The sequence below is a fragment of the Mesoplodon bidens genome, assembly GCF_964165515.1.
Source record: "Mesoplodon bidens genome assembly, chromosome: 9".
Classification (NCBI taxonomy): domain Eukaryota; kingdom Metazoa; phylum Chordata; class Mammalia; order Artiodactyla; family Ziphiidae; genus Mesoplodon; species Mesoplodon bidens.
Window position 1 is genome coordinate 33,136,255 of NC_138166.1, and position 12,691 is coordinate 33,148,945.

Consider the following 12,691-nt stretch of genomic DNA (forward strand, 5'->3'; position numbering starts at 1 on the left):
GACAATGGAGGGGAAAAACTGGCCAAGGGTAAATAAGCTCCATGTTCCTAAAACTCAGCAGCGATTCCCGCGTTCCCTTGGGAAATGTCTTTAATGATTACTGCTTCTACCGACAAAATGGCCTCAGGGGTTCTGCTTTCACTTTAAAGCTCCAGCTCAAGCAAAGATAAACCGCTCTTCCCTCCATCAATCATTCCCTTTTCTGTAAAGTTGAAGGATGAAACTCCATGTGGGCAGGAACCACTAACCCACGCCTGTGAATTCCTGCCTCAGAGGTTGTTCTTCCCTTTGATGGTCATTTCTGGTCCCACTGCATGTAAAGGAATGCACCAACTTCCTTACACTAGCTGTCCAGGAATGATGACAAGTGTCTAGAGACAGAACATCCTGAAGGACAGAAGGTATGGCTCCTTCTGGCGTGCAGGGAAATTGGCTCCTTACACCTTGGATAAGAGTTCACTTCCATAGAATGAATCAGGATGATCATCTCAACTCCTATTTTTACAAGGGAGGAGGGAGTAGACTTTTCCTCATTCTTCCCAGATGGAGCTCTTGATATTCATTTTAAACTTTAGAATATCTTTTCCATAACAAAGTAGACCATGAAGTTTGAACTGGAAGGAGACAACAATGTGATTTTTCTAAAAGGAAGGCCTGGCTTCTGTACCGTTTAGAGATAAACTACATTTGAGTAAGTTATAATAAGACTGGAAAAGGAGAAATATTCGGCTTAAAAGAAAGATTTGAAAATAAAGGTATGTATACACTTGTTGGCAACACATACATGAATATTTTCCTTATGAAAGATCCCTATGTGCAATAAAAGTGATATCAAGCACTGGTGCCTATGACCATGCCTGGCAATGTAGTAGGTGCTCAATAATGATTTGTTGAACACATGAGAGTACTGTCAGAGTATCTTAAGGGAGTTTCAGGACTTGCTGCTTTTAGCTCAAGACTCCAGCCTCTCTAAGAGGTTCCCAGATTCAAAGGGGCTCACAGCTGAAAATCTAGATGCAGAAGTATTTGGAGATCAGTGTCAAAGCTGCTAAGGGCCTAAATGGAGCTGGTAGGGAAAGTGCAGGTCTCAGGGCTTGCATTAGCTAGAATGTTTTGGCTGCAAGTTACAGGAAAATATGGAAATTTGTCCCGCAAGACTAGAAATTCAAAGGTAGAGTAAGGCACATTACAGTCAGCCATACAATGCTGTCATCAAGGACCTAGTTCTCTCCCAATTGCAGTTCTCAGGCTTTGTACTCAGCTGATTTATCTTGTAGATGATGTAAGATGGCTGCCAGGAGTAACTGGGACTGGATGTTTCCTTGGCCTCAAGAGAGACAGAAAGAGAAAGAGAGAGAGGGGAGGGAGGAGGTCGAGGGGGAAGGGGAGAAACGAGGAAGAGCCATGGAATATAATATCTTTGCTTCATCCTAATTAGGGTCACTTAAGTCACAAGCCTATTTCTGGATTAATAATGATTGCCAGGGGAAAGCCATATACTAATTTGGGGGTAAATATATGAGAAAATGAGGAGTTCTGTTAGGAAGATAGAGGAGGACGGACGCTGGGTAGGAAACATTAAAGTGCTACTGTTAGGAGAAGTGACTCAAAAGATATGACAAAATTAGGGAGATGCCAATTGTCCCACGAGTGGCCAAGTGGACTCTGTATAGCCTTGAGGCAGATCCCCCCAGCCTAACACACACTGCAATTCAGGGAAAATATGTAACATACATATGTACATATTTTCAGCTTTTTAAAGGAGGAGTCATAACATGTTTCAGGCATTCCATTGGCAAAACTCTGATAAAAGGGATGTTGTCAGAGATTTACAAAGAAAAAAATAACTTTTATTCAAATAACCACATTCAGGAAGATAATGCTGTTCACTTTGAATAATTTAGATAACTTGCATTAAATGATCATTTTGTTGTTGTTGTTCTAACTGAATCTCTACCAACATCCCATTTAGCGTCCCTATATATTCTCATTGGGAGACAGCTCAGAGTGATGGTCTACAGTGTGGACCCGGGAGCTAGGTGACCGGAGCCGAATCCTCCACCCTGCCACTGAACAGCTAATTAGTTTTGGGCAAGTCACTTAATTTTCCATGACTCAGTTTTCTGCTTTGCAAGTAAAATGACACAGTTCCGAAAAGCAATGATAAGGTCGCTCTGAGAGTTAAATGAATTAACAAATGTAGAGTGCTTCGAACAGTGACTGACCTGTAAGTGCTGTATGTTTGATAGATAAAATAAGTGTCCCAGTGTTCCCAGAGAAACGGTCCACCCTTTACCTCATGCTTTGTGTGGTTACCACACCCTCATGTACTGTGTTGTTATGACACATTTCCCTACGCATCTCTGGCCTTTGAGGGCTTACTCCGTTCGGTGTTCAGGAAGCCTCTCTCAAGACCCCAGTTTTACTCTTTATGTCCCCTGTTTAAATCAATTGTCCAAAATCTGCTAGCATCTGACTTCACAGGTCAGCCTTTCTTATTTCATAGGAAACAAAATGGAAGATCAGAGTTGCCAGCTGTCTGTTGTTTAAAGGGGAATTTTCCCACCTCCCTTCCCACCATTTTTTTTTTAAGTTCACCTATCATACTCATGTGCAATTGAATGCTTCCCCCGTACACTGTACTTGCCAACTCTATCTCCAGTAATTATTCTGTTTTAGTCCACTGCAATGTACCTGCCAACAATCTGGAATGCGCAGGTGGTGGCTGTTCTGTGCTCCCCCATTTGCATGCACCCTGTGGTGGCAACCTAATGTGACGGATCTGACACCGCTTACAATGGAGAAATGACAGGAGGCCAGGGCTGCACAAGTGACTCTTCTACTTACCATCCTTTTTTTTTTTTTTTTGCAATCCCTTTCCCTTCCTTTTCTCTAAGAGAGACAGGTAAGGGCCTGCACACACTCTGCTTTAGGCTGATGTGAACCACTTGTAAAATACAGGAAAATAAATGTCCTCCGTGCCTCAGGAGGAATATAGCCCCTTCTCTCCCCCCATCCCCATCCCTCATCCACTTCGCATCTACTCTGAACAATTAAACGCAACACAATTTATCTGTGACTCCTTTTGATGCATGAGAGTGCATTTTTTCTTGACTTTTGTCAACAGAGATACCCTTTAAAAATGTATTCTATATTCCTTTAGGCAATGTGACAGATGGCTAAAAACGATGGGTTTTGCTGTAACACGCCATTTTTGCTCATCGATTCCTTCCTCTTTATTTTCTCAAAAAAGAATCCTTTGGGACTGGAATTTTCTATGATTGGACTGAACCATTATCTTAAAAAATTCATTACTTTAAAATTGTTGAGCTACATTCTTTCAATTATTTTTGAATTATGGAAAAAGTAGTTTTCCCACTCTGACAATGGAACTCCAACCATTTACTGGTATGACTCAAAAACAGCGATCAGCTCCAATCTGACTAGATTAGACTTTTCATGAAGAAGTAAAAAGGAATCCAAATCTGAAGTAGCATGTTTGGAGTCCTTAGCATCATGAAGTTCTGAAATTACAAGCCTGAGTGTGCAATTATTACATTTTGTCTCAATCTTTTTTAAAGTGCTTCTGTTAAAACTCTCATTTTGAGGCAGCTCCAATAAAGTATTAGTGACAAAAAGGCAAGAAGCTTCACACATTTTATGGATTTACTCTGTAAGTAAAAGTGTAGATCAAAATGCCTGTTACAGCCTCCCTCCATTTTCCGAGCCGTATTCTTGACCACAATTCTCTTCTTTTAAACATGCCTTAGACTCACTCTTCTTTCCAGTGGCTTCTGATCCTTTTTTCTCCACCTTGTTGCGTTTTCCTTTCCAAATGCTAGCCTCCTTGTGTTTCTTTCTATCATGCATCATTTTTCTCAAGGGTATAATGAAACAGAAGGAAATGCAGGAAGTGTTGATCTGTCCTGGGAGTATAAAGGGCTGTGTCCACTTTTCTCTCTCTCCCCAGGTGGTCACTTTCAGATTAAAGTTGATTTACTACCTGTTAGATGTCTCAACACTCAAAATGGAGACTGAAAAGTCACATGGCTTCTAAGTGTAAGAAAATGTTTTAAGGACTGATTGTTTTATGGTCTAAAAAGGTATTAGGTGCCTGTGTGGCAGAATCAAAGAAGGAAATTTGGGATTCGCTGAGTTACTTCTTTTATTCTGTAAATGAAATTGAGACCAAGAAAGATATATTGACAAGTGATTTCATTCATACATTTATTTGTCCCTTTTTTATTGAGCACCAACTATGTGTTAGAAGCTACACATATGAAGCTGAGTGAAAAACACACATACTCAGGAGAAGCTGACTTGGAGGAGGCACATAAACAAACTGTTTCCACCCACATGGTAAATGCAATGAAAGAGATGCTGGAAGTAGAGAGAGCTTGAGGAGGACATGGAAGCCAGCCTTCACCTTTGGAGTGTGAGACTATGGAAAGGGTAGGAACCGGTGCCCTGGCTGTGTGACTTGCTCAGGGACACTCAGTCACCTGATGGCAGAAACACGACTGGAATCCAGGTCTTCAAATCCCCCTTCCTGGTGACTAGCACTTCACCACTCTTCCTCTGAAGCCAGTTTAAAAAGTCAATAGCATGATTTTCCCTCTTTACTTTGTTTTTGGACATATTTCCCCTCCAGTCACCACCTAAAATTAGGAACAAATTCCAACTTGTCTGAGACCAAACTGGATTGGCACATTGCATGCTTATCAACTAAAAGCCTCCTACATTTTCTATGGTAACACTCATGGGGTCATGCTCTGTATTTTGGTTTTCAGATGATTGTTTTTTCTTTTTTTTTTAAATAAATTTATTTATTTATTTGCTTTTGGCTGTGTTGGGTCTTTGCTGCAGTGTGCAGGCTTCTCATTGTGGTGGCTTCTCTTGTTGTGGAGCTTGGGCTCTAGGTGCGCGGGCTTCAGTAGTTGTGGCATGCAGGCTCAGTAGTTGTGGCTCGCAGGTTCTAGAGCGCAGGCTCAGTAGTTGTGGCGCACAGGCTTAGTTGCTCCACGGCATGTGGGATCTTCCCAGACCAGGGATTGAACCTGTGTACCCTGCATTTGCAGGCAAATTCTTAACCACTGCACCACCAGGAAAGTCCCTAGATGATTGTTTTTAAGGGCAGTAATTCTAAAAGAAAGAAAGTAAACAAGAATACAATTCTCTGTCTTAACATCTTTTGTTTTAAACATCACAATAAATGTATGTCCAGAATTATTTCTCTTTTTTTGGTTTATCTATTTAAGGATTTGAGGTGACACATAGGAATCTACACAACATAATAAGACTAAATAGATAAAACAGTCACTACAAGTGGGAAAATAGGGCTATATCAATTTACATTTGAACCAACAATGCACAAGTGTTCTTTTTTCTCCACATTTTCACCAACACTTGTCATCTCTTGTCTTTTTGATAATAGTCATTCTAACAGGTGTGAATTGATATCACACTGTGGTTTCGATCTGTATTTCCCTGCTGACTAATGATGTTGACCTTCTTTGCATGTACCTGTTTGCCCTCTATATGTCTTTTTTGGAAAAATGTCTGTTCGGGTCCTCTGTCCATTTTTTAAATTATTATTACATTTTTAAATTTTCTTTATTTTCTTTATTTTTTTTGGCTGCATTGAGTCTTAGTTGTGGCATGCCGGATCTTTTGTTGCAGTGTGTGGGCTCTTCATTGTGGCACGTGGGTTTTTCTCTAGTTGTGGCGCACAGGCTCCAGAGCACGTGGGCTCTGTAGTTTGCAGCACGTGGGCTCTCTCATTGAGGCATGCGAGCTCAGTAGTTGTGGCACGTGGGTTTAGTTGCCCCATAGCATGTGGGATCTTAGTTCCCCAACCACAGATCAAACCCACGTCCCCTGCATTGGAAGGTGGATTCTTTACCACTGGACCACCAGGGAAGTCCTGCTGTGCCCATTTTTCAGTTGGAATTTTTGTTTGCTATTGAGTTGTATGTGTTCCTTATATATTTTAGATATAAACCCCTTATCAGATAGACAGTTCAAAAATATTTTCTCCCAGTTTGTAGGCTGCCTTTTCATTTTATTGATGATTTCCTTGGCTGTGCAGAAGTTTTTCAGTTTGATGATGGCCCACTTGTTTATTTTTGCTTTTGTTGATTGTCCTTTTAGTATCATATCCAAAAAATTGTTGCCAGTGTTAAGAAGCATTTACCCTATGTTTTCTTCTAGTTTTATGGTTTCAGGTCTTATTTTTAAATCTCTAATCCATTTCAAGTAAATTTTTTGAGTGGAGTAAGATAGGGTCTAATTTCATTCTTCGGCATGTGATTATTTAGTTTTCCCAACACCATTTATTGAAGAAATTATCCTTTCCTCATTGAGTATTCTTGGGTCCAGGGTTTATTTCTGGGCTCTCAATTCTTTTCCATGGTCTATGTGTCTAATTTTATGCCAGTACTGTACTGTTTTGATTACTATAGCTTTGTAATATAGTTTGAAATCAAGGTGTGTGGTGCCTTAAGCTGTGCTCGTCTTTCTCAGGATTGCTTTGGTTACTCAAGGTCTTTTGTAGTTCCATATGAGTTTTAGGACTGTTTTCTCTATTTCTGTGAAAAATGCCACTGAAATTTTGATAGGGATTGCATTGACTCTGTAGATGGCTTTGAGCAATAAGGACATTTTAACAATATTAATTCTTCTGATTCATGAACATGGATATCTTTCCATTTATTTTTGTCTTCTTCAGTTTCTTTCATCAATGTTTTATAGTTTTCAGTGTACAGGCATTTCACTTCCTTGGTTAAACTAATTACTAAGCATTTTATTGTTTTTGATGCTATTATAAATGTAACTGTTTTCTTTATTTCTCTGTTAGTTTGCTGTTAGTGTTTAGAAATGCAACTGAGCTCTGTATGTTGATCTTGTATCCTGCAATTTACTGAATCTCTTAATTAGTTCCAACACTATTTTTGATGGAGTCATTAGGATTTTCCCTGTACATGATCATATCATCTGCAAGCAAAGACAATTTTACTTATTCCATTCGGATTTAGATGTCTTTTATTTCTTTTTCTTGCCTGATTATTCTGGCTAGGACTTCCAGTATTATGTTGAATAGGAGTAGTTGAGAGTGAGCACCCTTGTATGTTCCTGATCTTAGAGGAAAAGTTTTCAACCTTTCACCATTGAGTATGAAGTTAGTTGTGGGATTGCCATACATGGCATTTTTATTTTGAGGTACATTTCTTCTATACCCAATTTGTTGAAAGTTTCTTTCATCAATTCATGAAAACATGTATTTTGTGAAATGCTTTCCCTGCATTTATTGACATCTCAATAGATCATATGTTTTCTGTCTTTCAGTCTATTAATGTGGTGTGTCACATTTGTTGATTTGTGTATATTGAACCAGCCCTGCATCCCAGGGATAAATCCCACTTGATCGTGGTGATGCTCCTTTTAACATCTTGTTGAGTTTAATTTTGCTAATATTTTTTTGCAGACTCTTATATCTATATTCATCAGGGATATTGGCCTTTAGTTTTATTTTCTTGTATTGTCCTTACCTGGCTTTGGTATGAGATAATGTTAACTTCATACAATGAGTTTGGGAGTATTCTCTTGTCTCCAATTTTTTGGAAGAGTTTGAAAAGGATTGGTGTTAATTCTTCTTTAAATGTTTGGTAGAATTCACCAGGGAAACCATCTGGACCTGGGCTTTCCATTGTTGGGAGGTTTTTGATTACTGATCCAATCTCTTTATTCCTTATTGGTCTGTTCAGATTTTCTGTTTCTTCATGATTCAGTCTTGGTAGGTTGTATATTTCTAGGAATTTATCCATTTCTTCAAGTTATCCAATTTGTCAGCATATAATTTACAGCAGTCTTCTATAATCTTTTGTACTTCTGTGGTATCAGTCATAATGTCTCTTTCATTTCTGATTTTATTTATCTGAATCTTCATTCTCTTTTTCCTTTCAGTCTAGCTAAAGATTTGTCAATTTTATTTATCTTTTCAAAAAACCAGTTCTTAGTTTTGTTGATCTTTTGTAGTACTTTCTAGTCTCCATTTCATTTATTTCTGCTCTGATCTTTGTTATTTCCATCTTTCTGCTTACTCTCGGCTTCATTTTTTCCTTTTCTAGTTCCTTGATGTGTAGAATTAGGTTGCTTATTTGAGAGCTTTCTTTTTTCCTTGTAAGCATTCCCTCTTAGGACTACTTTTGCTGCATACAATAAGCTTATAAGTTTCAGTAGGTTGTGTTTCCATTTTTGTTTCAAGATAATTTTTTATTTCCCTTGTGATTTCTTCTTTGACTTACCTATTGGCTGTTCAGGAGTATGGTGTTTAATTTCCACATACTTGTGAATTTTCCAGTTTTCCTCCTGTTATTGATCTCTAGTTTCATAGAACTGTGGTCAGAAAAGAAACATGGTGCAATATCATTCTTTTTAAATTTCCTAAGACTTGTTTTGTGACCTATCATTCCATCTACCCTGGAGAATGCTCCATGTGAACTTAAGAAGAATGTGTACTCTGATGCTGTTGGATGGAATGTTCAGTATAGTTCAAGTCCAACATTTCCTTATTAATTTTCTGTCTGGATGATCGATCCATTGTTGAAAGTGGGGTATTGATGTCCCCTACTATCATATTTCTATCTATTTCTCTCTTCAGATTTGTTAGTATTTGCTTAATATATTTATGCACTTTGATGTTGGGTACATCTATACTTATGGTTATTATGTCCTCTTGATGAATTGATCCTTTTATCATTATATAATGACCGTTTTAGTCTCTTTTACAACTTTTGAGTTAAAGTCTATTTTGTTTAATATAAGTATAGCTCCCCTGCTCCCTTTTGGTTTCCACTTGCATAGAACATATTTTCCATTCCTTTACTTTGAGCCATTATATATTTTTAAACCTGAAGTGTATCTCCCTATAATAAAGCATGAGAAGATAAAAACTCTCAGAGGAACTGTTCAGTTTTTGAGTGGTATTTAGAGGCAATGTAGAGGGCCCAGGATATCTGCTATGAGATATTTGCTATCTCAAGATAGCAAAAGATTCTCAAAGTAAGAAATGGCCTTGGGGCAAGGACTGAATTCCAGCATAATAAAATGTTTCAGGGTACAGATGAAGTTAAGGATGAAATAATAAAACTCTTTGTTAAAACCTCAGAAAGATGAAACTTGTCGATATTTTCAGCTAGACAAAAGGTCTTCTAAAGAGCTTAAAAATGTTCCCTCAAGATTCTCTCAACTAAACGATAGGCTTCTAAGAATCTTAGAGGCATTGTCCTGCAGCAGCTTCTCAGGGAGCCCAAGGTAGAGAAGGACCTATCTTGAAGAACTTTGTAGAGTGGAATATAACTTGATATACTAAAATTCCACAAAGTTTTTAAAGGAATATGTCAGCTGGAACTGAAATGGTCAAAATGAAAAGAGTACACTTGTTATTGGAGCCCTGAGTCACCATGTAAGAAGTCTGAACACCCAACTGGTGAGACCATGTGGACACATCCTGAAATTATGTGGAGAGACAGACTGGCCTGGCTTAATGCAGCCTTCCAGCCATCCTGGCCAAGCCACCAAACATGTGAGTGAAATCTTTTTTGGCCCTCCTATCCAGACTTGTCACTGACTGAATATTACCAAGTGACCCCAGTTGATGCCGCATAAAGCAGTAGAATCTCCTAACTGAACCCTGCTCAAATTCCTGACCAATAGACTGTGAGCATATGAAATGAATAGTAACTTTATATTACTAACTATGGGGTGTTTTCTTAGTTGCAATAGATAAAGGGCAAAAAATCTTGTCAATGCCAGAATGATCTCACCAACAAGAGTAACAATTCAGCCATCATGTTTCTCTAGGCTTTAAACCTTTTAGTGCTTTCTCTCCTGATAGATATCACACAGTTCCTGGGTATGTTATATATGGCCAGAGAGAATCTGCACCCTGTCCAAATTTTCATAATTTTTTTCACATTAATCTGTGCTTTAAATAAAATATCTTGCATTTTTTTCCCTAACTGCTTATTCAAATCTTCCACAACAATCCACCCCCTGCGCAGTTATGAAATTGATCTTAATAAATGCAGGTCTGATCTTGCCAATCCCATGCTTAAAAGCCAACAACCACTGTTGTCCTTGAGATAAAGTCCACATTCTGAACCATTTATCCCTTCAGTCCTTTCTTTGCCATTCTCCTAGCACGCTATAGCTTTAAATCTCCTAATAAACTGCTAAGTCTCATTTCTGGGCTCTGGAACATGCTATTCCCTTTGCCTGGAATATTTTGTCTCCTAGTTCTTCTCTTGGCTAACTCACAATCATTCAAATCTTAATTTACCCTTTGTCTCTTTAATGAGACTTTTCTTGAGTCTTTGCTCTATGCTCCTACATCTTGTGCTTACAGGATCTTAGTGCTTATCACCCTCACTTGGACTAAATATTCCTCCAAAAATTGTGTACAATTTTGGATAAGCTAATTCTAATGCCCTTATGTTTTTAAACATCTAAAAAACTGACTGATGAAATTATTTTTTGCATTTAATACATTTTCATTACAAAATAAAAGAGCAAAAAGGAAAAAGATAAATAGTCCATACACTGCTGGAATATGGCTCATGGCCACCATGATATTAATATTGATGTCCTCATGAAATTCCATGAAAATGGAAATAGAGAAACTCAGAAGTATTTCTTAAAAGATTAAAACTCTCATTTTTCTTTCCTATAACACAGTAAATCAAAAAGTCTTATGTCTGTTCTATATGCTATAATGCTTTCCAACGTAGTTTTTGCTGAAAGGCTACTTTCCCTTTTTTAAACAACAGCTTTGAAAGTGGAGGATTTTGTAATGATGTGTTAAGAAAATGAACCTTATATTTTCTTCAATTATAATTATGTGGGAAACTTAATAAAATCACTTTGAAAGTACCAGATTACAATCCCTACCAAGGAAGTCAACTTTTTACTTAGAGATTCTCTATCCCAGAGTCAAGAGAACAATTGGGACAACTAGCCCTTGAAGATCTGGGGATAGGTTAGCTCCTTAACAGGATGCTGCAAGAGAATGTGAATGATCATTTTGTTTCTTGTCCCAAGGTTAGTACATATCTCGTAAGTTCTGGGTGCTTAAAAGAGAAGTCAATTCATTGTATAAGTTGGATGTCTGAGAGGATTTCACTAAGATTATTGGGACACTCTTTACTTAAAATCATATGGTATTAATGGTAGTTTACTTCTTGCCTTGTAGTTGCTTTTACATGATAATGATTTGAAATATTTCCAATTTAAAAACATTCGCCTCAATAAACAACAAGTTCCTACTGAATAGCACAGGGAACTATAATCAATATCCTGTAATAAATCATAATGGAAAAGAATATGAAACTGAACCACTTTGCTGTTCACCAGGAACTAACACAACATTGTAAATCAACTATACTTCAATTAAAAAAAAAATTCATCTCAGAACAAGCACTGGCCCTCGAGGAAGTTCTCCAATATAGGTGCTACTTAAGTGTTTTAAAACAAAGATTTGCTTTGCCATAGAGTAGCTTCCCTTTAATTTAAACTCCATAAAGCAAAATCATAAGGAAACAATGGAGCTTTGTTAAAGAGTAAAGAAAGCTCTCCATCTCCTTTTCTTGTGGGGGAATGTCCAAATTACTTTCTTCTCTTCATTTAAGTTATAATTGTTTAGAAAGAGATCATGGTCTATTTTTAAAGTGTGATTTCCCATGAACTCTTGACATTTGTTTCATTTTGCAAAAACTGCCTTCCCTTTGTCTTGCAGAACTCCATACCTAAGTTACCAACAGCCATTAGACTTGTTTTCTACAAGATCATTTCCCAGTGGACCAACTCATCTTCCTCCAGGGAAGGCTGGGACACTTGCCATGCTTCAGAGGAGTCAGTGCTCTCCAAACGGAGCTGAAGCAGGTGGACTACCTGTCTCACAACTACAGAAGGCAATTCTGGAATACATGATTTGGTTTGTGTCAAATCTATGCCTTCCAGGGCTGCTTTTAGAAGATCCCTGATGCCAGTATTCTACTTTGTCTGTGCTTATGGCCAATGGCAGTGGTGCCACAAAAGACTGCTTCATTGCCAAAGATACTATTTTTTCATTCTCTCTATCTTCATTTGATATGGTTTTGTTAAACAGATGCAACCTTATTAAAAGGAAACCCTTGTTACTCTGGTGCCTACTAGGAACATTATGGTTGGAAGTAACTCGTTACAACATCTATAATAAACTTTTCCCCCCAGCATTCTGTGTTTTAATTTGATCACAAAATTTTTCTTCTTAGCTGACCATGACACCTCCCAGCTTGGGAACACTTTTATTTTTTGAATAAAAATTGAATCCACTTGGCAATTTCTAATGAATGTAAGTAAGTGGAAATGATTTACCCCTGTGTCATTCTCCCCCATTTCACTGCCGTCTTTGGTGACAGAATTACCGATCTTCAATGCCTCAGAACCCAATAATTAAAAGTAATTTACTTTATGTTCTCATACTACAAAGTGAACAAAATCTAGCCACACAGAGGTGTATTTGGGTCCATATGAGAAAAAAGTACTAGTAAATTCCATACTCTGCAGCATCCAGAGGTAAACTCATGCCATGCCTCCGGTGACTCTTCCAACCTTTACGGCACCATGCCTTTAGTACACCATGAATGTACTAGGT